The sequence below is a fragment of the Dermochelys coriacea genome, chromosome 1, assembly GCF_009764565.3.
Source record: "Dermochelys coriacea isolate rDerCor1 chromosome 1, rDerCor1.pri.v4, whole genome shotgun sequence".
Taxonomy (NCBI): Eukaryota; Metazoa; Chordata; order Testudines; family Dermochelyidae; genus Dermochelys; species Dermochelys coriacea.
The window spans coordinates 275,485,286-275,512,847 of NC_050068.2; the positions used below are offsets into that span (position 1 = coordinate 275,485,286).

Genomic DNA, 27,562 nt, shown 5'->3' on the forward strand with positions numbered 1-27,562 from the left:
GAGGCCCATCGGTTGCGCCACTCCCGGTTGGACCGTGTTTATTTATCAAGCTTCCATCTTTCATGAGCCCACTCCTCCAGCATCCGGCCGGTCCCTTTTTCTGACCATCATTTAGCCACCGTGACAGCCTCCCTCTGCGCAGAGAGGCCGGGGCTGGCCTATTGGCATTTCAACAACAGCTTGCTGGAGGATGCGGGCTTCGTGGCATCCTTCCGGGAGTTCTGGCTGGCCTGGCAAGGGCAGCGACGTGCCTTCCCTCTGCGCGGCGGTGGTGGGACCTAGGGAAGGTGCGCGCCCGGCTCTTCTGCGGTGACTACTCACGGGGCGCCAGCCAATGGAGGGATGCGGCAATAGAGCAGTTGGAACGGGAGGTCTTAGAGGTGGAGAGGCGTCTGGCCGCCAGCCCCGAGGATCCATCCCTCTGCAGAGTGTGCCGGAAGAAGCGGGAGGAGCTCCAGGCCCTTGAGGACCATCGGGCCTGGGCTGCCTTTGTTCGATCCCGCATCCGCCTCGTTCGGGAAATAGATCATGGCTCCCGCTTTTTCTATGCCCTGGAGAAAAAGAGGGGGGCCAAGAAACATGTCATCTGCCTTCTGGCAGAAGATGGCACCCCCATCATGGATCTGGTAGAGATGTGTGGGAGGGCGAGAGCCTTCTATGCAAGCCTTTTCTCCCCGGATCCTACCGATCCTAACGCTTGCAGAGTGCTCTGGGAGGAGCTCCCGACGGTCAGCGTGGGCGACCGAGACCGGCTAGAGCTGCCTCTCACACTTGGAAGCCCTCCATCGCATGCTCACCAATAAATCTCCAGGCATGGACGGGCTGACCGTGGAATTCTACCACGTGTTCTGGGATGTCCTCGGCCCAGACTTAGTCACCGTCTGGGCCAAGTCTTTGCAGAGCAGGGTCTTTCCTCTTTCGTGCAGGCGAGCCGTGCTCACCTTATTGCCGAAGAAGGGGGATTTCTGCGATTTACGAAATTGGCGTCCCATCTCGCTCCTCAGTACGGACTACAAAGTCATGGCAGACCAGACCTACGCTGTCCTGGGCCGCAGCATCTTCGACAACCTATATCTGGTGAGCTGTAGCTCATGAAAGCTTATGCTCTAATAAATTGGTTAGTCTCTAAGGTGCCACAAGTACTCCTTTTCTTTTTGCGAATACAGACTAACACGGCTGCTACTGTGAAATATATCTGGTCCGGGACCTTTTGGAACTCGGGTGTAGGGATGGTCTGTCGTTCGCCTTTTTGTCCTTAGATCAGGAGAAGGTATTCGACAGGGTGGATCACGGGTATCTCCTGAGCACTCTGCAAGCATTTGGCTTCAGACCCCAGTTTGTGGGAAGCCGGAGCTGCGGTTGGTCCTGTTGGCGTACACTGATGACGTGCTTCTCGTGGTCCAGGACCTGGGCAACTTGGCGAGGGTGGAGGCTTGCCAAGCCATCTATTTGGCAGCCTCCTCTGCGCGGGTCCAGTGGGTCACGAGCTCTGGCTTGGTGGTAGGGGACTGGCGGCAGGCGAGCTCCCTCCCACCCGCGCTTCAGGCCATCTGGTGGAGCACGGGTCCGCTGCTCTATCTGGGCGTTTACCTTTCTGCCACGCATCCCTCTCTGCCGGAGAACTGGCAGAATTTAGAGGGCGGGGTGACAGAGCGGCTCCAGAAATGGACAGGACTACTCTGGTGCCTTTCCCTTCGAGGGAGAGTGCTGGTGCTTAATCAACTAGTCCTGTCCATGCTCTGGTCCCGGCTCAACACCCTGGTCCCGGCCCCGGGTTTCCTGGCCAACCTCCGGACATCGATTCTGGAGTTCTTTTGGTCAGGACTGCACTGGGTCCCTGGAGGGGTTCTCCATCTATCCCTGGAAGAGGGAGGGCATGGCCTGAAATGTCCACTTACTCAGGTCCATGTCTTCCACCTCCAGACCCTGCAGAGGCTCCTTTATGGTGCAGGTAGTCCGGCGTGGAGCATACTGGCACACGCCTTCCTGCGCCGCTTCCGAGGGCTCCGATACGACTGGCAGCTTCTTTATCTCCATCCGAGAGGTCTTCTGCGAGACCTCTCTGGGCTGCCGGTCTTCTACCAGGACCTCCTCCGGACCCGGAAACTGTTTTCAATGACCAGGTCCATGGCGGCCACCGAGGGGGCAGATCTCCTTGCGGAGCCCCGCTACATAACCCCTAGCTCCGTGTGCAGGTGGTGGAGTCCCGCTCGGTGCGCCAGAGGTTGTTCCTGGCAGAAGTCACAAAAGTAGGAGACTTCCTGTACTATGATCGGGGAAACTGGCTGGATCCCCTGACGCTCGCTCAGTGCATGGGGCTCTCCAGACCTTGTACTCCCCGGCGCATACTTCAGGAGGTGAAGGCCGCTTTGCTGCCCGCTGCTTGAGTTTATCTTGACCTGGTCCTGCACGAGGGCATGCCCCGCCCACCCCCTACCCCAGGCCCGCTGGATCTTTTAATTGGACCCCTGCCCCGTGGACCCAACCGACCTCCTCATCCCTTCACGAGATGCAGCCGGTCTGCTTTCAAACCACACCAAGAAAACATCTATACACGCTCATGCTCCATACCCTTCACACCCTCACCCTCGTGTCCCGCCCCGATACAAAATGGCGGGACCTCTTGCCAACTTTGGAGGGTGAGGAGCCCCGTTGGGCTAGCCTATATTCCACCTTAGTCCCGAGACCCGCCGGGGATGTCAGTTGGCGGCTCCTTCACGGAGCTGTGAGCACGGGCGTGTACTTGGCGCGATTCACCTCAATCCCAGACACCTGCCCCTTTTGCGGCGTGAGGGAAACCCTGGCACATATATACCTGGAGTGTGCCAGGCTGCAGCCCCTATTCTGGCTCCTGACCAATATTTTTTATGCTTTTGGTTGCACTTTTCCCCTCACCTTCTTATTTCTGCACTCCCTATCCAAGGCCCCAGGAAGTCTCGGGATCTCCTGGTCAACCTCCTCCTGGCCCTAGCTAAAATGGCCATCTATAAAACCAGAGAGAGGAGGTTGGCCGATGGAGTCTCCTGTGACTGTGAGGCCTATTTCCGATCCTCGGTCTGTTCACGTATCTGGGCAGAGTTCCTCAGGGTGGCGTCCTCTGACTCCCTTGACACCTTTGAGGAGCAGTGGGCGCTGTTCGGGGTTCTCTGCTCGGTGTCCCCATCCAGTTCCCTTCATTTGACCCTTTTACCACACTCCTGTCCCTGTTATTTCATTAGTTGTCCCCCGGAATAATTTGGAATCTAGGTCCTGTGGATCCTCCTTCTCGGCTGCGGGGGATCCTTTAGCATTGGACGGGCTTTGCCCGCCCACTTCCCAGATCCCAAAGGACTACTCGTCCATAGCCATCTGACCTTGCCCCGTCACAATATATATATATATATATATATACATTGAAAATTATGTTCTTAACGTCTGTGTTTAGGTATTGGTCACTAGGAAAGGTGGGGAAAAAAGGGTTTTCTGTCATGCAAGAAATTTTTATCTATTTTCTGTTTATATGTAAAATCAGCATTGACAATGGCCCTCCACTCACCAGTCTGAACCAAATGCTAGTGAAGGATTGTGCAAACTTCAAAGAGTTAAAAATAACAGGAAGAGGTAAACAGTGGGGAAGGATCCCTATCTTGAGGTGCACATCAACGTTTGTTTTTGGTATATATGGGGGGGCAAAGAGGGCACCTATCATCCTTCAGCTAGGAAATAAACGGACAGTGAGTTTTCTTCATGAAAAAGGTTTATCCAGCAGGCTTAGTTGAAAATGCTTGAGAGAACTTTGGGTGAGATTAGCTTCTTTAAACGGGAGGATAACTTGTTGGTTAAGTTTAGTCTCTGTAAAGCACATTATGACTTTATTTTATATGTAACCTTTAGTTTCCGACATTTTTACTCACTATCACTTAAATCTCTGTTCTTGGATGATAAACTTATTCTTGTTTTCACTAGAAATGTATCTTAGTGCTGTGTGTTTAGCAGAGCTATGTTCTAGGGTATAACTAATGTGCTGTGGTGTACTGTTCCTTTGGGAACAGCAGTCCTGGTAATTCTGTGAGTGCTCAGTGGATAAAGGGCTGGACACTTTGAGGAATGGTAAGAGGACATGGTGGGTTGGTGTGTGACCATTTCTGACCTGCACAGAGAGAATGAGGTCTGCAGAGACCTAGAGGGCAGTGCTTGTGTTGCCAGACAGTGCAGAGTTTAGGGAGCTAATCCACAGCAGGCACAGACAAGACTTCTTCATATTAAGCGTGGGGTGATGTGGAGGTGCCTCACAACCCAAATATCCCAGGGAGTGTCAGAACATTCAAAGAGAAAAGAAGAAAAAAGCAAAGTAACAAAAATCTTGAGTCCTCAGGCAAACCCTTGGGACGTCAAAATAAGTAAGAGGAGATTTAAGAGGGTGGAACACAATTACTGTGGATTTTAATAAATATATCACCAAGCACTTGCTATTGTAGCCAAAATGTATATTGTTATGGCTGGATTGCTAATAGCTGTTAAATTGATAGTCATGTAATTGCCCAAGTATGTGTTCTGTGTCCCCCTCTAATGAGATACACTTTGGCAGTGTGTTTAGTCACTTAAAAGAAGAAAATTTCCCTTCTTATAACCAACTCCCGCCCCACAAAAATAGTCTACAAATATATGATCATGATATCTATTTACAGTGGGAACATATCAAAATTGTCTTCCAGTGTGAGCCCTGTGTGACTTATTGGATGAAATTCTAGCCCCACTTAAGCAAATGAAAGTTTGGCCATTCAGTAGAGATAGGATTTTGTCCACTGTTCTTATGTAGAATCATTTCTGAGACTGGTGAATTTAATTTCCTTCCTTCTTGATGTTTGTTTGTTTGTTTGATTTTTTACTTAGCTTTGTTGTATATCGTGTTGCCATTTCTGCAGTGTAGTGTCTTAGTGACAGCTTCTTATTTCTCCAGCAAGGATCTTGAACTCTAATTTTATTGTGGTCACTAGTACTTTGTGGCTCAACATAATTATCTTTTTGAACTGGGATACTGCTTAACGCTAACAAAAAAACCCTTCTCCTACTCTGTTTGCAGATTGCTTATGTGAATTCTGTGCATTTACTTATAAAATAGCTATATTTTTCCATGTCCTCTCTTCTTTCCCCTTACTACTTTCCTCAGTTACTTTCTGCAAGTAGTAGTAATAAAATTATTGGGGATAATAACTATTAGGAATGCTTAATCTTTAAAACTATCCTGAATTCTTGGAACTGCACTGTTTTTTCCCTTCCTACTGAAAGAATACATGATTATAGAGTATGATTTATAATAGAATATAGCTATTTACATTTGTTAAGTGAATATTTATGAACTGGCTTTTCAACTCAGAAAATGTTTACTACAGTATCTTTGGTTCAGAATGAATAGCTGTGCCATAGGACAGCACATTTCTGAACCAGATGGTTGGCAATCATGTATAGTGGTCTCCAAATAGGTGCAGGTTCAATGACAAAAGATGTATTTCTGCAGTAATATAAACATTATTGTGAGCAATCCCTGTTCTTATTTGACTTTGGTTTTCAGTTCTGAATACCAATTAAAAGGTAACTAATATGCCATTCTAATATGATCATTCAGTACCAAATGCTGGAACTTCCCAGGATAAGAGGAAGAGGGCTGATGCTACTGAATTCAGAGATGGTAGCAGTAGAAGAAGTGTTGTTTCTACTGAGAACAGTATCTAAAACTGTGTGAAAAGATGTTACTAGTACCTTGAACAGACTAACTCAGAATTAGGCTCTCAAACAGTAATTAAAGTTCAGGAACCCCATTGTTATCATCATTTAAAAGGTGTGGGGCTGGTGGTGGTGGAGGGGTTTACAGGACTGATCTACCTGCTGGATAGTTCTCTCTCCATGGTCTTCTGGGACTCCTACGTAGGCATGTCTCTATTATATTTTGGAAGATGCCAACTAAAGCCACAGCCACCTCATTAACCCATTATAGTTTTTGAGACAGGATGAGGACCTAACATTTCCCTCTCATGCCCAACTAGAAGAGAGGTGTATATAGAGCAGCAGGTGGAGTAGAACCTCATTAAACAGATTTAATTAAAAATAAACACAGTTGTATTTTCCTAGCAACTGTTCAGTAAGCTTTTGGGGGATGCTATTGCCCCTTATATGTACTCTGTCAGTAGTTTGCAGTCCTGATAGAGATCAGTGGGAGTAGGAGGGGGGTCAAGCTTCTTCCTGATTTTTCGCTCTTCTCTATATAAATTTACAAGGCATTATTTGTTTAGATTCTGCATTTGGTGGCCAAACTGAATTCAGGTTATATATTACAGTCCTGTTCCCCATTTAGAAATCTGCAAGCCCCCTACAGTTGTATTTTGTTTGAGATCTCTCTTATATTTTGCCCAACTTTTGGAATTTCATTCTTCTGTGGATGTAATTTAGTACTTTTGTTGTTTGAAAGGTATATTAGTCCCTTTTTATTTTATTTCATTTGCAACTCTGGAGACTTTTCTCTCTCCACTGGATATACAGATATGCTGGAAGAGGCTCCTGAAAGATTTAGTGAGTTACACTTCTGATTTAGTTTACCCCTTCTCTGAATGCTTCTCTGTTATCCCTGTCCAATAGTTCTGAGGCTCATAACATTATTTCTGAATACATCTGGCTGGGAATTTTCCATCAAAATGTTTTTTTTTCAGTGAAAAAACAGTTTCTGCAAAATTGAAAATTTGGGAAATTTCTGTTTTACCAAAATATTTTGATTTTTTTCCCAGTGGGAAATTAAAATGTGGTATTTCATTTCAGGTGGAGTCAACCTGAATTAACACATTTCTGTTTGTAGAACTAAATCAAAATGTTTTGGTTTTGGTCAATATATTAATCTGTGTCTGCCTGAGCTGCTGTAGTACCTCATGGCAGTTGCAGTTCAGGTGCCTCATGTCCTCATTCTCTTGTATGGATGGATAGGGCTCCCAGTTGGACTATATTTCCAATAATGCACCCTCATGGTTTGACCAGAAGGAAGATCCAGGAGAGATGTAGACCATCCACTGAATCTGGCCCATGGTGGAAAATAGGGACATTAGGAACTGTGGCAGCTCTGTATAGAACAAGCAAAATGTGTTGACATTTCTGAAAAATTTCAAGTCAGAACTCTGAGAAATTTTGATATTTTGACTTTTAATTATAAATTGGGACAAAAACAAATGTCAAAATATGGAATTTCCCATGGGATAGAAATACTGTTTGTTTGTTTTGTTCCTACTAGCTCTAATTCTAAAGTGTAAATCTTCTCAAAATAAGAACATTTTGACAAAATGGCCATTTTTCACTGGAAAAAAAAATTAAAAGAAAACTTTCAACCAACCATACCCGTAATCACCCACATCTTAAATTGTACAAATTGAACACTGTGCTGTACTATCAATATACTAAATATAATATTGAGGAAAAATGTATTTATTTTAGCATTTCTCTCACACCAGTAGGCCAGTAGTGTCCCCACCCAGCCCACATTTTGTAGAGTCAAAAAAACCTAGTCTGACCTCTGGTATACAAATGAATTCTTCTCTTAGTATCTATCTTTTGCTGAACCTAGCCTACTTTTTCAGAGGGATAGTCAGAGTAGCATTTGAGCCAAAATTGTCCAGTGAGTCTTCAGAAGTTAATCAGCAGCTCCTTATTCCAGACTCTCATTTACTCCTAGGAATCACAAATGGTGCTTTGTCAGTAAAGGAAGAACATGTATATCTCCATATTAAAAAGTGTGTGTGAGAGAGGGAGAGAGAGAAAAAACAGGGCTTATAATGGTGACTCATTGCAACCTCAACAATAGCAGTCACGCTCAGCCTATTACAATATATATTTTATATTTTATGCCAAAAGAGACATAAAATATTTCACATTATGCTTTTGCATTAAAAAATACAAATGTCCTGCTTTTCTTTAATAGTCACATTACTACATTAATTATAGAACTGGGTGAGAACTGATTTCCTGAGAAATTCTGCAATATCAGTGTGAAATGAAAACAAAAAAAAATGGAATTTCCCACAAAATGAAATTCAGAAAAATATTTGTTTTTTTGTTGTTGTTTGAAACATTTTGTTACATTTTTATCTTTAACATTATTATAAAATTTTTAAAATGTGAAAAAAGTTGTTTTGAAATGGCAAATTGAAACATATTGAAAAAGTCTAAACAGAATATTTCAAACCTATCAAACACTCAAGTCTGGGTTTTTTTTTCAGTTTCTTCTAAATTGACATGTTTCCATGAAATGTTTTTCAACAAACTGTCATTTTTCGGATGGAGAAATCAGACATTTTCTGACCAGCTCTAACTAATGCTCAATCGACTGTTATCGTGCATAAAGTTAGGATAGAGCCCTAAAATGCTTCACCATAGAACTGGGGAGGAGAGAGGGAGGTAACATGTGCAAGTATGATGTGTTCTTCCTTCTTTGAGGTGGGCCTGAAGACTCTGATTACTTTTGTCTACCATTTTACTGCTTCCCCTATTCTATGGCATAATAATCCACATGCATATAAATCCCATTTTTTAATTATGGAGTGGCGGTAATCGCTCCATAGTTAAAGATTGTAAGTTCTGATTTTCAGTTCTGCTATTTCGTCCCAAAAGTATATGCTTTCCATTTTAACTTCTTGAAAGATTTTGCTTAGAAATTATTACCTTATAATGTAATAAGCAAGCAATTTTCTGATAGAGCCAAAGAAGACGGTTTACTTGACTAGGTTTAGCCAACACATACTGTCAGGGTTCCCTCCCCACTCTGAACTTTAGGGTACAGATGTGGGGACCCACATAAAAGACCCCTGAAGCTTATTTCTACCAGTTTAGGTTAAAACTTCCCCAAGGCACAAATTCTCCTTTGTACCTTGGCTTAGGGAAATGTTGCCACCACCAAGTGATTAAACAAAGAATCAGGGAAAGGACCACTTGGAGTCCTATTCCCCCCAAATATCCCTCCAAGCCCTACACCCCCCTTTCCTGGGGAGGCTTGAGAATAAACAAGATGAGCACAGACCAGCCTTGGTGTTTTTAGGACACTAAAAAATACCAATCAGATTCTTAAAAAAAAACCAGAACTTTATTAGAAAGAAAAAAGGTAAAAGAAGCACCTCTGTGAAATTAGAATGGGAGATAATCTCACAGGGCAATTGGATTCAAAACACAGAGAATCTCCCTCTAGGCAAAACCTTAAAGTTACAAAAAGAAAAAAACAGGAATACACCTTCCTCTCAGCACAGAGAAAATAACAAGCCAAAACAAAAGATAATCTAACACATTTCCTTGCTAAATACTTACTAAGGTGTTGGAGTGCTTGCTTTCTTGTTCTGTCTCTGGCAAAAGCCACATGGATCAGACAAAGCCTTCCCCCACTCCACCCCGATTTGAAAGTATCTTGTCCCCTTATTGGTCCTTTTGGTCAGGTGCCAGCCAGGTTACTTGAGCTTCTTAACCCTTTACAGGTAAGAGGTTTTTGTACCTCTGGCCAGGAGGGATTTTATAGTACTGTATACAGACAGGTGGTTACCCTTCCCTTTATTTTTATGACACATACTGATAACCATCTTTCTATTATGTATGGATCAGCCAAATGGCTCTATTTTCCTCTGCAATGTCATAGAGCTTAATATAGTGGCATATAAGGGACCTTACAGTACTGCACTTACTGTGCAGTTACTGGGGTTTGTTGAAAGCCTCATATGGTTTTTCATTTTTTCTCTCCAGACTTTGGCTAGCACAGCAGCTGCATCTTGGGTTTCAGCCTGCAACCTCAACATGACATTCCAGGCCTGCCAAAGACTGTTGGGATCTGCAAGATAAAAAGGTACTTGAGCTAATTCAGTTTCTAGTATTAAAGTAGAGAAGAACTTGTAGAAGGGGGGTGGGGAAGGGTGGAGAGGTTTGGCAACAAAACCTGTTTTAAGCATTTATCAAATACGTGTGTGTGTGTGTGTATACACACAGTATCAGAAGAATCTATTTTAAGTTCATTTTAACCCACCCACTTTTTAAAATACAGCTAAGTTTAATATTTATGTATGTGTACCTACACAGAGCATTATAGCTCCAATCCAGGAGTTTAAAAGGGTTACTTTCCTCTGAGGTATGTGCAGAGATAGAGGGCTCCTGCATGGAGAGAGCCCGGAAACAACCAAATTCAAGAAGAAGATCTTGCTGAGGTTTATACTTGTGTTGGTTTTAAGTTAGAAAAAAGGCAAACTCCAGGAAGTGGGGACAGGGTAAGTTTGAAACATCCTGTGTGTGAATTAAGTCATTCAAGTGGGTGTCGAAGTCACACAATCCCTGAGGTCTGACAGAAAGTAAGGGGGAAGATTGCGTAGTCTGTATAGCACCTTGTTCCCACTTTGGCTTTGGATTGGTGAATAAAGTGAATGCACTTAAAGAAGGAGTTCTTTGATGGTGGGATTTTCTTGCATTTGCATCAGATGCAAAGAGCATGGGCTCTTGCTCATTTTGAGGTCTCTCAAAGAGTTTGGTGGGGTTGTATGAGCTAAACAGGCATAGGGCTGGTAAAGTCATCCTGTCAGAATTTGGCCATCCATGTGAGGTCTTACAGTTTAGGTAAGCTCAGCCAGCAATAAAACTAATGCCACCCAGAAATGAATTCAATATATATTTTAACTCTTTGAGGAAGTAATTATTTCAGTCCTTACAGATTTGCCAATCAGATATGGTCTCAAAGGAAAAAAATGAATAATTATAAAGTCATTGTGTATTTCTAATGAGTTCCAGAAGGTTGTCATTCAGGACAATAACTAATCTATATGAAATATACTGCAGTCACTTTAAGTTTATGGATGCTATTTCTCTGTATGGTATGATTGTGGAGGGAGCGTGTATGTGTGTACATATATAATCCTAATGTTTAAAAATCTACTGCTGGATAGACCCCATTTCTTTGATTGTGTTGAGAATATTGAAGTAACTGATCAAGTACGATTTTTTTAAATGTTCTCTAAACTCTAGGTTGTCATTTGTTGTTGTTAAAAGATTTTATCACGTTGTTTGAGACATATATTTTTTCTGAAATGCTATATCAACATTATGCACATACTCCATCTGCTAATTATTCTATTCTAGATTGATTTGGGTGTGCCATTAATATGAAGCCTTGCTTGAATGACTTTTTTTTCCCCACTGACATACACAGATATTAGCGAGGTACCTTTTTACTTTACTGTCAACTTCTCTTCTCAGTATTATTCTTATTTTATATCTGACTAAATCTCTCCTGCCAATTCTTTTCAAAATTGACGTAGAAAAATCCAATTACATTTCATGATTCTGGTAAAATCAGTTGATGAAAGCTTTACTCTTGTCAGAGGAAGAAATAGCTGTATAGTTAAGACAACATAGCTGTAAATTGGCACCCATGTGTCCATGTTTCACTGTTCCACTCACCAGTGTCCACATGACTATACTGGTACTACTGACATAATCAGGTTAACATATAAGAAGGGACTATTGACTTTTATGAAACTGTGTGAAGCTGTAGAATAAATACATAGTTTGACATATAGTGGATTTATTCTGACCATCTATAATGTAGTTAACTAATATCCTACTAGTACTGGTTGGAAAACTGTTAATTAAAAAAGCATTTTATCAGTTTCTCTGAATGTGGTACCCAACAATGTGGTGGTGTAGTAGAATAGAACCATGGTAGTGATCTTATGTATGAACAAGGACAAAAATGAAAGAAGCCAATGCAATTCTAACAGTCTAAGTCACACTCACACCTTACTTTCAATCCTTGCAAAGACCCTCTCGGGGTATAGGTATCGAGCAGTATTTGACTTTTTGTTTGTCAAAACACAGAGAACGCTATGTGAAATGAGGTTCAAACTTGACTTGGGTTGCAAGGTTAATGAGACCGATAGGGTATCTGTCTGCATCACATAATCACAGCAAAATTACTAATGAACAGAGTCTCTTGTGCGGAGAGACTGGAATAGCAGAAGTATTGGCAGTCTGAGCTGCGGCTGCTGCTGCTGATTTATTATAGTGCTATGGATGTTCAAAACATTCTAGACTTAGTACAAGTATACAAATCAAGAAATGAGACACAAGGTCCCTTCTTCAAACAACTTAAAATTGACAACCTGTGTGGGAAATTGTTCGACCTCTACCTGCACCATCAGTCCCTTGCTTTCATGACCATTAAAGAAATGCAAAAAACAACCAAAAAATTGAAACAACAAAGATGGGAAACAGATTTAGAACTAGTATTAGCATTACTACCTTTTACTTTTAAACTCAGCAACCATTAGGTTCATTGTAGTGGTGTTATGCCTTTCTCCTTGGTAATTGCCATTGTCAATGCTGGGATTCTAGTGTAACTGGACCATTGTTCCATGATGGCTGTTCATGTTCAAAAATATAAATAGTTCAACGTGGAACTTAAAAATTAATTTCTTGCGTGCATAGTGTATTGCAAATGTGAAGTACTAACATGTTAGATAAGTCCGGAGTACTTATAGTATTGGTGTTTAAAAAAATAGCTATTACTGTTCACGTTATTATTATATAGTGTATTTAGAAACCAATACTAAGGTAGTTCTATTTTTTTGCTAGGAAATGATGGTGTCTTTCAATCTAGCCAAGTCAGTCATGTTCCTAACTATATTCCTTTCATAAACTCTGTACTTTGCTTCACTATTTTTATTCATACTTCCCCATTAGCAGCGGCTCTATTTCCCTTTTTAATACAGAATGCAAAAAGATATACCATCAATCTAATTCTTATAGTATTTGATTTAAAAAAATCAAACCAGTCATGCTAACCAAATGTCATAATGCACTTAATTGCTTCTGTCACAATATTGGGTTGTCCATTAGTTTATCAATAATAAGGTTGGTATGTATAACTTTGTTGATAAAGCAGAATTAATCCAAACAATAAACTTCAACAGGGCAACATTTTGATATTTGTCTCTTGGGACAATACTACATGCCTCTGCAGGTTGTAAAAATTGATTTTTGCACTTGTGCTATTGCATCTTCTTGACCCAGCAAGACTAAATTCCAATTCACACCATCACTGGTTTCAGGATGAAGCATGCCACAGACAGTAAACCTGTTCTGTTATCTATCAGTCATGTAGTTGGCCTGTTCTCTGACTATAAGAATTATCTTCTGGTATTGCATTTTGAATAAAATGGCATTATTTGATGAAACCCACATGATCAGCTCTTTTGTCGAGCACCAGATAAATCCCTAATAAAATGGATTTTGGGTGTGAAATCACCTTCTGATCCCTATTTTGATGGGATTATATATAACTGCTAATACAATCACTGACACTTGTATCAATGTAATGTTGCATACTCTAGAGAGCAAGATATACAAAATGAAAATGTGCAACATATTTTACTTGATTGGCTATAAACTCTCAGATGAATTGCGAGGTGGCGAAAATAGACTTTCTTGATGTATTTCAGGAATAAATCCTTTACATCTGATTAAAATGCAGATGAGAATCATAAACTATTGTAATTTGAAAGGGCTGATCTCTTGATACAATCTGCTTCCATCTACTTCAGGTGTAAAGCTGGAAGGAGATGGCTACAATACAAGTGAATTCAATTTGGGGTCAGATCTAGCCACCCTCCCTCCCCCGCCCAGCTGAACATTCAAGCTGAACCTCCCAATGTGAATCAAACATTTTTTGCTGTTAATTTATTATATTTTGGAGATGTCCAAAAAGTGTAATTGGTGCATCTTTATGATAAGATTACTGACAATTATAGCAAATTATAGCTTCTGTTTGTGAAGACTCCAGAAACAATACTGGGAAATGATAAGAATGACCGAAAGGGTAACATCTCACATCACGTCACAAATGTTCTGAAAAGGCTAATTCGGTACGCTAAGGTTTTCCTTTTATGGGTGGTTCATTTAGCTCTTCCTATATATTTCAGAATAAGGTCAGTGAATGGCTCTAAATCATATCTTGACCCTACCTACTTGCAATTAATCCTCATTATTTTAATGATTGCAATTATGATTAATAAATCTATGTATCAAGAGTTTGGTTTATGGGACTGTCTTGAAAGAAGATACTGCATCTTGGAAGGTTTTACTTGGCTGGGATGCATCCAATAGGGATGATGGTAGCTGCTATGCCTCACTCCAAGGGCAGTTATTAAATGTGAGTTTTTGAATATTGATGCCTTACATAGAGGGATAGCAGGAGCAGCATGATCATTTCTTGCAGCAGTAGTTGCTAGTTTGAAAAAAAAAAGAGAGAAATTGAGAGGTGAGCTTAATATACCACCTTTGCAATGCTGACCTGTAAAGTGTGTGAGAGAGACAGAGCAGGGAGAATAAAAAGGCAATTTCCCAGTTAACTGATGTTGAATAAATAGAGTAATAGTTACTTTTACTGTAATTCTCTTTTATATTGAAATTATGTAGCCAGGGAGGAGAAGGAAAAATACTCCCTTTCATCTGTTGACTTCTTAGTAAAATATTAAACTCATTCCCTGCAAAACAAATAGTCTGCTTTGAAAACTGGCATGGGATGTAGGGATTAGCAGAGGTGTTGACATTGAGAAATTAAGTTCAGTTACTCAATGGCAGGGAACGACACTAATGAAGAGAGGAAAAAAATGTGATGCTCAGTTCACAAACAGTAGTATTACCTTCTAAAATGGGTGACTGTCAACAATAGCTTTTTTATTACTTTTGTTATTGAGAAAAGTCATTGAATATTCCATTCACTCTCCTTTTCAGTTGATTTTTGATAGACTGAATGCCTCTGTATAGTGAACTCATTTCCTGAAAATGTATTTTTAAAGAATGTCTGAGAGGCTCCAATTCTACAGGGCTCTTTTTTCTTTGTTCCCTAGAGTTTCTCAATGTTTTGCTTATGGGTTATGCCTTGAACTGAAATATAGACAGTGAAGCACTGAAGGCCTGATAAATGATAGTATCCCTGTAGGAAGATTTCAGTTACCAAACTTTTGTACTAAAGATGTAATTAGCACTGAGGAATTAAAAATGTGGGTGGATGTTAATGCAAACATTTGCATTGGAGAAGGAAATGGGGAATTGATAATGATCAGGGAAAATTTGATACTCCAAGTATCAAGATGCTACATGTTTAGCCTAGAAAGACATCTTAATCAGCTGAAACTGTTATTTGAATATTAATGTCTTGTCCCTTTATTAAAGAAAGGCTATCACTCAAAGGAAACACTTTGTATAATGGCAGAATATCTGTACATTAAAAACAAGGTATATAATGAATAGTGATGTGTGGGCTTCTCCACACACAGAAATTCTTTGTCGGACATCTGACCAAGCATGTGTAAGTGACAGGTCACAATGTCTGTAAGGAAAAACTTTTGTCTGCCATATTAGATCATTCAGACCTTTAATAAGAAATGTTAATGGCAGTGTAGTGCTGCTATAGCACTACTCTAATCATGTTTGTGTTTGTCAATTTATTTCACTCTACTTCGGTACAATTGCCAATAATAATCTTCATTGTCTTTATTCCCTTGCATAGCAATAGTGATATTTTAAGTCTGTGATATTTTCTCCAGCTATTGTCGATCAGCATCATGAAAAACAGTAACTTCTTGGAGCATAGCACAAGAATCTGGTTGTCATAGGTCATAAAGATTATGAATAAAACATAACCAAAAGACAAAGCAAAAATATTGCTCTTCATTGAACAGCAATGTCAAAATCACTTTGTGCGACTGGAAATTTCAGTGGTTGCCTTTAGAATGTCAATATTTAGTAACGGCAACTAAAAAATATCTGAAATACTGAAGTTATTTCTGATGGCATGTATAGTGAAATACTATGGTGTTGGCAGTCACCAGTTGGTGCTACTTAGAGCTGGTCAGAATGTTTTGGAATTTAAAAATTCTGATGAAATTTGAGAAATAAATGAGGACACTTTCAACTAAATTAAAATTCTGTAGCTTTGACATTAAATAAAATGTTTTATGTAAAACTTTCTCTAGAAAACTTCATATTTAAACATCGACCTTTTATTTTTTTAAGTAAATAGGGTTATTTGAGTTTGTCTTTAAAAGCTGAATAGTCATTTTTTAAGTGGCATGGAAATCCCCAGTAAGAAATTGTCAAAATAAAGATACAGAATTTTGAATCACATGTTCATTAGATCTCCAGACAATTGGGTTTGATTGAATTTTCTGAATTGTATAAGCTTGTGCCAGAATTTTCCTGTCTGATATACAGCTTTATGGCTATGAGCTAAGTGTAAAATTGACCTTAAGTCACTTCCTTGATAATTACTTGCTAATCTGTAGTTGTTCAATTGACTTTACAATGATAATCCAGATAATATGGTAATAATGAAAAATAAGGGGAGATGATGGACTTCTTCAGGAAATAAACTATATAATCAAATTGAAAACTAAAATGTACACAAAACAGTCATATTATTTTTATCTGATTCATTAAAAACAAGGTCACAATCCTGTAATTAGCTCCACGTGGCCCCCTTGATTTTAATAGCATTCCAGGAAGGCTCAGGAGTCTACCCACATAGTAAACGGGGGTCCAAGAAAGATCCTTTCTCTTCTGTTTACATAGTAATAGCCACTTAAACATTAGAGATTGAGAGTCCTAATTGATAACTTGTTTGATTTTTAACCTAGTTTTATATTTATTGTCTAATTTATTCTTCAATTTGTCACAAGATCTAATTCCCCAACTCTGTTATTCTTAGCTTACAGGTCAGAAAGATTCTGTGTAAGAAACAAATCACCAAAAGCCATTTGACCTTTTCTTGCTTGATAAAACTGGTCTCCAATTAAATCACTTATTACAATTTGTATCATAGCTTGGAAATGTACTTTAGCAGTTCAGTGTGTCACTGGGTTTTTAAAAAATCACACTGTTCTCTAGTAAGTTAAAATGTAGTTTTAGACTTGCCTAAATTGAGTCTATTATCTGCACATTTGGGTATTAATGTATATAATTTCTTATTGTCTTTTCAGTTACTTCCTAGCCAGAAAAAAAATCCACAAATGGTACATTGCTTTTTTTTGTAGGAAGTCTTTAGCCTAGAAATGTCACCTCACGCTTAAAACAATAAAACTACATATTGTAACATGAACATGCGGTTCCCAAGTGACCTGATATTTCAGATAGAAAACATTTCATTTTGATTGGAGCATGGATACAGCCTTGTAAACAAGTTGAACAAAGAATACAAAATATGGACTATGAACTTGAATTTATATTTCTCTACTCAAATGCTGTAAAATTAGGAGCCTAGGAACTAGTGGTGATGGACAAATTGATGAGCTGTCTTAAAAACAAGTAAAACGATAGGCACCTTCTTTCACTTTTTCCAATTACCTTGAGAAGATTGTTGCCCTCTCTCTATTATGTATAGGATTTGTAGCAGTTCAGAATTCCCTCCTTTCATGTATTTAGGTCGGAGCTACTGCTTACCCACTTACGGTTATATTGTGCTGTTTGTACACTGCCCATATTAAAAGGTGATACATAGGCACACTGTCCCAAGTGAAGCACCAGAAAGCATTGTGATTGCCAGGAGTGACTGCTGTAGTGGTGGGGTGGCCAGATATTTATGGCACTCCTTTTATGAGGTGCAGAATACCATCACCATCCCACAAACAGTCAGTTCTTTTGGCTGATGCATGGGGTGAGGTTGGGTGCTTGGCTTAATCCCTGCTCTTTACCATCCCCTTCTCACCTTTTTGCTCCCAAAGCAAAGCATCTGGTGTACAACTCAAGAACACCAGGAGCTTTGATGTGAGTAGCCCTTGTGTGGCTGCTCAAGATGGGAAAATCCGCATACTCCCCTATTTTCATGCATGGTTATATTAAGTCTCATAACAATCTAGTCTAGTCATGGTATAAACTGGTCAGTTTAATTTAATATTGCTGTACATTTATAATGTGTTTAATCAACTTTGTTTTAACATAAACCAGGCAGAGACCTTCTGTGAAACTACCAGAGACCTTCTGTGAGCTGTATGATAAAAAGTTTCAGCAGGAAAAAAAGTTTTATTGTCCTTTACTATGAATACTTGCTGCACTGAGTACTCCATTTAAAGCTAGTTACTGAATTAATTAATTAAGCACCATTAATAGTTGCTTCTCCTGGTATTAAATCTTTGTTGGCTTTAAGATTTTAGTAAAAATGTTTCTTCTTCAAGGTTTGTTTTTGAGGATTAGCGTGTAGTGTTTACAAAAAGGACAGTAAAAATAATTTCCTATGAAATTATTATATTACTGTCACACTGAAATCTTTGAAGACAGAAGTGTTTTAAAATGAAATAAACATAATTGTATGTGATTGCTTGTGTTGTGTATATTGTAGAAAACTGTTGATAAGTTATATTTAAATGAGCATGTTTTCAGAGAATAGTAATATTTATTGAAATACTGCTTAACTAAAGGCTCATTTTTAAGTCAGTTTTAAAAATAAATTTAAATTTGCATTGTAGGAATACCAAAAAAGAGTTTTTCAGATCTTGATTAGGCTTTTGTCAAATAGATTTAGCTAATAATAATATTACACTCCATTAGGTTACAGTTCGGATCTCACTTTTTTCCATCTGAAAACGAGCCATATATTAAGTCTCAAAATGGAGTCAGCTTGCAAGCAGAATATTATTTTAATAGTTATTTTGTAATATATTATTTATATACAGTACCCCTTTAAATGTAGACACTATTTTACGAAACAAAGAAAGGCTCTATGAGCCCGCAAACTAACAAAGACAAACTGCAGGGCTGCACCTGAAGTGGGGAGCACGTATAGTCAATGGTAGCAAAGAAGTCAGTGTTTGAAATAGAGCTGGTTCAGCTTTCAGTTTTAGTTTGGCTTCAAATATAAACTGTAAAATACAGACAGAAATCCCCACCCCATCCTGCAACCCATAACTTAATATAATTCTAGAACTTCTGTACTGGGGACACCATTTGGCAGGTGCCCCTTTATGGCCAGAGGTGTTTCCACCAGGCCCTCACACTATTCAGGGGCCAGTGGGAGTGGCGTATAGTCTTCCTCAGGGATATCCACAGCCTTTCCTGAAACTGGGTCAGTAGCCAAAAGTAATTCAAAATATTCTTCAGTGTTCCAAATACAATGTCCATCATACCAGCCCAGTAATCCATCTTCATATGGATTCATATCCATCTTCAGTGATCTTGTTATCCACAGGTTTCAGAGTAGCAGCCGTGTTAGTCTGTATTCGCAAAAAGAAAAGGAGTACTTGTGGCACCTTAGAGACTAACAAATTTATTAGAGCATAAGCTTTCGTGAGCTACACGAAATGCTACTCGGATGAAGTGAGCTGTAGCTCACGAAAGCTTATGCTCTAATAAATTTGTTAGTCTCTAAGGTGCCACAAGTACTCCTTTTCTTTTTGTTATCCACAGAGATCTTATTCTGATCAAGAGAATAGTTTAGGCTTTCTTCCTCAGTCTCTCCCCCTGCAGCTCCCTGCTGCCTTTTATACTGGAATCATCTGATTCCCCTAAGGTGGGACTCATATTGTAATCAGGGGTTGGCTTAGCCCCAGGCTCCCCAGCCCATGGGCAAACTACCCTATTACTCTTCTATTACTAACTCCATTAAAAAGCATAGGACTAGATCCTGAACTATGGCAGAGACATGCTTGATGCATCTGAGGAAGGGGTTGTAAACCTCAATTTTAGTGATCTTGTGGCTGTTGTGTACCAGTCTGATTCCCTCAAGGAAAGTTTGCCTATTGTCTCCAGAATTGTAGCCATGTTGGTTTCAGGATACTAGAGAAACAGGGTGGGTGAAGTGCTATCTTGTCTCTTTTGCCAACAGAAGTTGGTCTAATACAACTTTCAAGCTACACAGAGTTAGTCTTCAGCAAGTTTGTCTCTTTCACCAACAGATGTTGGTCCAATACAAGATATTACCTCATCCACCTTGTCTCTCTATTGTCTCCAGGGTCTGTTATAATACCCAGAGATCACCAAGAGACCACGGATACCCCAGCCATGCCAACTGTATCTAGTGCATTGGCTTTTTGCTGTCTGAGGATAACTTGACACAGAGAGGATCTTCTGATAAAACTTTGTTTAAAAGTTCTTTAACCTTACTGAAAGTCAGATTTATACTTTATAAAAGTAAGAAGTAAGCTAAAGCCTAAGTCTTGCAAGGATATCTCTTTCAGTATGCAATGTAACATCACATGCTAACTTGTGATGCCTGCAACATTTGCCATAATAGTGCACAGTAAGAAAACTTTAATGATGTATTTTCCTCCTTTGACTTTGTGTTGCATGATTTAAAATAACAAATTGAATTTACTTCTTGTAAGTAGTGCCAGATTCAAAGAGCTGGAAATGAAATCCTACACTCATTCACAGAACAAGTACACAATGGGCAAATTTCTCCACACTACTCTGTCAATATATTTCAAGCCTGAAATGGAAGGATTGCCTATAGAAGTATCAGGATAGTTTTATTCTTTATATCTGTTCAGTCCTGGGTGCTTCTGTTGAATCTGACAGCTAATGTCAACTGCGATGTAGACACGTCTCCTCTAGGAATTTTACAGGAACAAAAATCACAAACTTACTTCACATATGGTAGACCAAAGAACAGCTGCTTAAAATGTCACTTCTCCCCTAAACCACATTTGAACTCACTCAATATTCAAAGTTTAATTCTGAATTTTGTGGTTCTCAAAACAATACTTGTGGTCAGCTAAATAAATAAAGCTATCATTTACATTTGGGGAAATGCTGGCCTTTAATTAGCCTTATGATCTCCAGTGTGTGTGTTTGCCTTTAAAAGGGCAATATGAAGGATTTTTCATTCATCCTTAAGTTATTTTTGAGTTATTAATACTAAGAAAGAGGACAGAGAAAACAAGGGAGGATTAGCTCTTAAAGGTCATTCTAAGATGTGAAAGGTGTCATTAACCCAACAAACAAGCACAAGTAGTTGTTTTTAGAATTACTATTTTTATAAAGAAAATATGCCACGTTCTGAAGGAACTTTTTTTCTTTGTGATATAAGCTTGCAATATGCAAATAGAAAGAGCATATTATAACTCATTATTTTACACGTGGCTTCATCCATGTCTTGAACTTTTTGAATGGTTTTAAATATTGTATGTCTTTATGCTGTTTCAGTGGGAACTTTCTTCACTTCTATTTTTGTGATTGAGCAAAGTTTTGTGGTAACCACTGCTCAATATGTTTCAAAAGTGTACTTAATTTAGTACTGCATTGTATTGCCTAACTAGGATTTTGTCACTTCACACTGACTTTGCAAGCATTGTAGTTAACTGAAAGACTGATAAAGAACATGGTGTAATACAGCTTTTTTTTTTAAAGCTATAGTGTAGAGAGAAACAGGCAGTATTTAACTGAATTTTACTAGAATTTAAAAACCAACCTGTATCTTGTTTAGAAACATTTATATTTACAACACTTGAACTACAACAGATAAAACAAGAGACTAAAAATAAATATCAAATAGTGGTTGTTGTCAAGATCTTTAATTCTCTCTTGCTTAATGGTATCACAGCATTGGGAACACAAAAGTATGCTGATAACACTAATACTTGTAAACAGTTATTCTAAAATGGTTAATAATGTGTACTGTGTAGAATCTCAGAAGAGTGAGAAACAGATGCCGAGGAAGTGCTAGAGTAATTTGAAAACAAAGTCATGGACAAAGATTGAGGACATGACCAGCATATTAGCTATTCAGGGATGAGAAATATAATGACTGTGTTAGTCTTGTAGTCTATGTTAGTCTCACATACATTTAAGTGGAAGTTAAACATATTTTTATTAAGAATGAGGGAGCACAGGATCACAACTGCATTAAGCTGGAGTGAGAATTAAAGTGATATATGGTCTTCGTATCTCTGTGCCTCCTGTGTTTTTAATGCCTTGCCTTGTTGGAATTCATAGATTTTCCTTGCTCCTATTTTGAAATGATATTGTCGAAGTGAAATGAGAACCACTGCATTTCATGTGGAATATCTCTGAAAAGTCCAGTGTTTTCAGTCAGTCCAGTATATTCAAGCCATGTGCACCTTAAGTGAGGGTAGTACATTGCATGTTAGGAGACCGAATCTTAAAGGTAAATAGGAATATTTATTTTCAGCCAAACATTGTATAACTTTACAATAAGCTGCCAAATATCCAAACATTAAAGAACATTTCAGAAAACATTTCATTTTTCTTCGAAGCAAACATCAATGGCAGTAGAGCAGGGAATTGCCTGTGGGAGGAATAGATAAGTGTTATAATTAGTGTTGAATGGTAACTTTGGAAAAATATCCAATAGTAAATAAAATAGGCTTACCTTTTCCTCCCATTTGACTAGCTCTCTGTTCAAGCACCAATGATGTTTGCGGTTATCATCACCAGCCCACATTCAGTTACTCAATGCAAGAAGGAGGTTGGTCATTATTAGATGAGAAAAAATTATCCTAGTTACTAGCCTGTCAGTTATATAAACTTGGTATGGTTAAAAAAATATTTTAAAATAGCATCTGATCATTCAGTTTGCTCTTCATCAGTGACTTTCATCTAAAACCTGTTGATCATGAAAATCTAAATAGTTTAAACACCATAGTCACCTGTGTCCAAGTTGTGCAGAACATTAAAGGTGTATTAAAGATGAACAGACACTCTTCTTGGTCAAGCAGCAATTGTCTGGCCATGGCAGAAGAAATACAGGAGGCAAAGGATGTGGTTTAATTAGGTCACAACTTTATTCACTTAAAATGGTGGGAATATCTGGTAATAAAATGTACAGTGCAAGTCATCATTATTTCCTTAATTGTTTCCACCTATTTGGGGGACTGCCATCAGCCCTCCCCCTTCCCAATCTGGTCCCAGACAGTGTATTGCTCTGACCCTACTGCGTCATAGTGGAGCTCCAAGGCTGCATGTAACCACAGTAGGTTCCTCTCCCATCTTGTTATAGCAGCTGCTGCTGTTGGGTGATTGATGTGAGTCTGGCATTGCCACCTTACTGGTCTGGGGTGGATGAGTAGTCTCTCCTTTGCCTTTTGAGACCCTGGCTCTGCACTCCAGATTTAGTGCCTGGGGGATTTCCTCCACTCCTTTTTGTCCTGTGTACTAGGCACTCATAGCCCTGCACAGTTTCCCATGTGTATGGGGATTTCTTCCCCACCCCCTGCCATGCTAACTATGTTTCCCAGCTTTCCAGGAGGGGGGAGGGAATTCCCCTTACCCCATCCCGATCTTGGAACACTGCTGTGGTGAACATGTGCAGGCATCTGGAGCCTCCTCTGTGAGCCCTGAGCCACTGCTGCTGATCCTAGTTAGATAGGACATCTTTGGAACAGCCCGGGGTAAAAATACCACCCTCCTCCAGTCACCTGGAATGTGCCTCCTTCGCCACACTTGGTGCACTTGCTTCCTATTCCGTCCAGGTAAACTTTCCCCTTCCTCACTCTTTGCCACCAATTGCAGAGGGAGCCCTTATGGGGGCAACTACCCCTTTTCTTCCATCCTGATGGAAAAAGGACCCACTGCTTATAATTACAGTGAGCACATCGGGGTAGTCTTAGTTGATGCAGGGGCCTTATGTTGACTCTGTGAAATTACTAGTATCTATATATGACCTATGAACTATTTAGCTTTTGTAAATATGTCATGTTTTCTTAAATGGGCTGTGTGTATGCATACTGTATTTTCTCAATCGTTCTTTCTGTGCATGCAGTAGTTGCTTCCATTTTCTACTTGTGCCTGAGTATTCTAACATCTCCTATATGTGCTTCTGTTTTTGGTGTTGTCTGTTAGCATTTATCTGAATACATGCCAGTATTCCCATAATAAGTGTAGGAGCTTCAAGTTAATCAGAATTCATTTCCTTTTCATTCTAATATAAATCCTCAGGGCCACATTTAACTTATTACACCATGCTGTTCTAGCAAATCTATCCTATTGATGATTCATTATTTTCCAGTTTTTCTGCTTACTGATATCCATGATCCCATTTTCAACCTCATTTACACACAAGTGAAGATTAAGAGATACTCATTTTGGAGGAAAGATTCCCCATCAATTTAGTTGTGCCAAAAAATAAGCTTCTGAGAGCAGACTACCTTATATGCTTGTCCTTAGCCAGGAATTCTCTTAATATAGAGAAAGGGTAGAATTTTTGTGACAAGTTTTTGGGGGAGGAAAAATAAAAAGCTTGTTCTGTTTCTGTTGAGATAGAGTGACTGTGGGAATCTGACATAATCTCTTATCTATTCCTTTCAAAACTTTTTTGTACTTGGATTTTATTTAAAAAAAAAGTGTAGTATTGTAAAAATACTGTAGGGTGTTGGTTCAGACTCACTTTCAGTTGTAACTTCTTTTTTTAAAAAATGTGGGCATGTGGTATGAATTCAAGAAAAAAATCACCAAGTTATAGATCTAAGAAAGGCATATCTCTGAATATAAACAAAGTTCACTTCCCCTTCTCTCAATTTATGGGTAACTTGGTGTACTTGAAATCGTTCTTTTCTCACTAAGAGCCTGATCCAAAGCCTGTTTAGGCCAATGTGACTCTTTACATTGACTTCGGTGAGCTCTGGATTGGGCCCCAGCCTGGATTGGGCCCTCAGATGCAGCTCTGGATTGGGCCCTCAGATGCATATTGAAAAGCCATGAAGCACCTATTGCTCCACAAATACTAGATCAAGAATGTTTGGGTAAATATTCAAAGTTTTCTGCATTTTACAACTATACATACTATCTCTGGTCACCTTGACATCTCTATAGAAAAAATAACCATCTTGTTTTATTCTTTAGTAATACCTTTCAAAAAAAAAATTTTTTAACCACCAGGTCCATGGCTGATTTATCTTTCAGTTGTAATTTCCAGGTCAATTTATTCATTAAAATGCTACAATACTTTTCCATTAAGCTTGTATCTACCACTTTGATTTTCTTCTGATATGTTTAAGCTTGTATTTTTACTTTAAACTGCTATAAAATAAAGATGTATCCAACTTCAATGCCTAAAGAAGAGACTTCATATTGTATTTTTAATTCTAAAGCAAACACTCTGCACATCTTTTACTCAGGGGGAAAAAAACACATCTGTCACTACAATAACAGGTTATGCTATCTATGTATGCTGTTGTGATTTGAATGATAGGTGTCTGATCTGGCAGTTATGTGGTGCTCAAACTTGATTCTTTTTTGTATTTACACTGACTATAAACTTACTGTGCCTGAACCAGTTACATTTTTGGATGGGGTGTTTGTACAAAGGGGCCCTGAACTCCATTCTAGGCATCTAGGTGCTATAATAATAGTTCTATTATATTCAGATGCAGGACCTGAAATCTCAGTTCATTTGATAAGATTTATTTTCTAGAAGAACATGATTTTGTAAATAATAAATGTATTATGTTGTGATTGGAATATGTGAGGTGCTTGGTCTAAACAAAAGCAAATGTAAAGTAGCTGTGCTGCACTCAATATGTTTGACACCTACTGTCATCCACATAAGACCATCCATTTTATGCTAATTATGAAAGTGTTAATACTTTGTCTAATATAATTTACAATGAAAAGCATGTTACCATTTGATAGAATATCTCTTACTGGAAACTTGCCTGACCAGATATAAAAATATGGTAGTAACTTACTGACATACACTTGTTTAAAAAGTAAACAAGTTATGTACGTACACTGGAAAGAGAGCCAATTTATGATATAGGCTTAATAAATAAATGATGTTTTTGATGGGATCCAAAACTTTGAGAAGTAAAGAACCCTAAGAACATAATCAGTAACAAAATGAGTACACTGAAGCCAGGCTCAAAAAGGGTGTTTTTAGATGGTGGAACTGAACTTTTAAAGTAATTTTTGATGTGTTTGTAAATCACTGGTTTTGTAGTGCTGATATTTTGAGATCTAGAGGATGTAAAGTATGTGCATAAAAACCAAATATATTGATTTCCAGATCAGCTTTACCTTCTGTTAGATGAGTTCCTTATTGTCTTAATTACTTGTGACTGATATTCTTCAAAGGCTATCCAAACTTAACGAGTACAAATTGAACATTTTTTCTTGACCATTGCCAGCTCCTGAATTCAATACTTTGACACATCTGTGCTTAGTTGCCATAATGAATATTTCACATATTCTCAAGAGTTGCATCAGTTTCTTGGCTGTGGACAAACTCATGCTTTTCCAGCTGCTATCTAATTATGGCAAGGCTCAGCACAGACCACCATTAACAGACATTCAGGCTGAACTTTAAGAAAAGGCAAGGGAGGTGGAAATCCGTATAAATGAAAAGTTTCACTTAGCAGAATTTAGGTGTTTTGGTAAATTTTGCTACTGCTGTTAATTTTCTTTAAATGATGGATCTCTTTTTCCAATTGACTTGTGCAGTTTAATTTTAGATTTCCAGTAGCTTATTTCCCATGCAAGTTGCAAAGATAGCAGTGTTTGCAGATGAATTGCTCTCAGTTAAATCAATAGTCATATGATCAATTAATATTTTTAGGAAAACATTTTTAACATTTTATCACTATTTTGGAACTGTTACATTAATGTCCTGTTTAGAGCTCATTGGTATGTTTAATAATGCAGGCAACTGAAGTAATGTTTGAACTTAGTTATCTTTGACTGTTATCTAGTTTTCCACAAAATATTGTTGATGCTGTGATTCATTTTAAAATATTTATGCTCAATTTAATGTTTTCAAATATGTTTAATAATAAGTGTACCATAAAGCAATGACTTGCCCTGGACACATAAGGATTTAATGTGAGATTCTCCAACTCATCCATTTCCTTGTACTCTAAGAAATGTGTGTATCCCCAGCTGACACTGCCTCTGCTGCAGCTGTCTCTTATGGTGACCCTTTCTTTGCTTACACCTCTAAATGAGGGTGCACAGTGGGGTGTCTGAGTTTCTCCGTCTTTCTTCCACTCCATTCTCCGCTTTGGAACAGCATTGTGTTTGATCTTCTTCTTTAAATAATACATCTCCCGACTCCTCTTGGGATCACCTTCCTCTCTGATATCTGGCTTTTTGCTCTTCCTCGTCTCTGTCCCCCAACATCACCATTCTTTACTTCAGTTTTAATGTTGTGTAATCTGCCCCTCTCAACCACAGTCTTAGGCCATGTCTACATTTCAAAAGTACTCCGATTTTACAGAAGTCGATTTTAGGGAACAGATTGTATAAAGTCGAGTACAGGCGTCCACCCTGAGCACATTAATTTGGTGGTGTGCATCCACAATACCGTGGCGAGCATTGACATTCTGAGCGGTGCAATGTGGGTAGCTATCCCACAGTTCCCGCAGTCCCCGCTGCCCATTGGAATTCTGAGCTGAGCTCCCAATGCCTGATGGGTCCAAAAATTTGTCACAGGTGGTTATGGATAAATGTCGTCAGTCAACCCTCCCTCCCTCCGTGAAAGCAATGGCAGACAATCATTTCGCGCCCTTTTCCCTGGATTGTCTAAGCAGATGCCATAGCATGGCAAACATGGAGCCTGTTCAGCTCACCACAGCAGTTATGACCA

The 27,562-nt window shown here is 39.2% G+C and overlaps 1 long non-coding RNA gene across 2 annotated transcripts in view; it reads left to right on the forward strand.

Moving 5' to 3' along the window:
• LOC119848297 overlaps positions 1 to 27,562 on the forward strand; it is a 355,501-nt gene that overhangs the window by 180,868 nt on the left and 147,071 nt on the right. For both annotated transcript variants that reach the window (XR_006274353.1, XR_005290234.2), the window contains exon 2: positions 9,739 to 9,838. This is a non-coding gene — a long non-coding RNA (uncharacterized LOC119848297). The remainder of the gene's footprint in view (positions 1 to 9,738; positions 9,839 to 27,562) is intronic.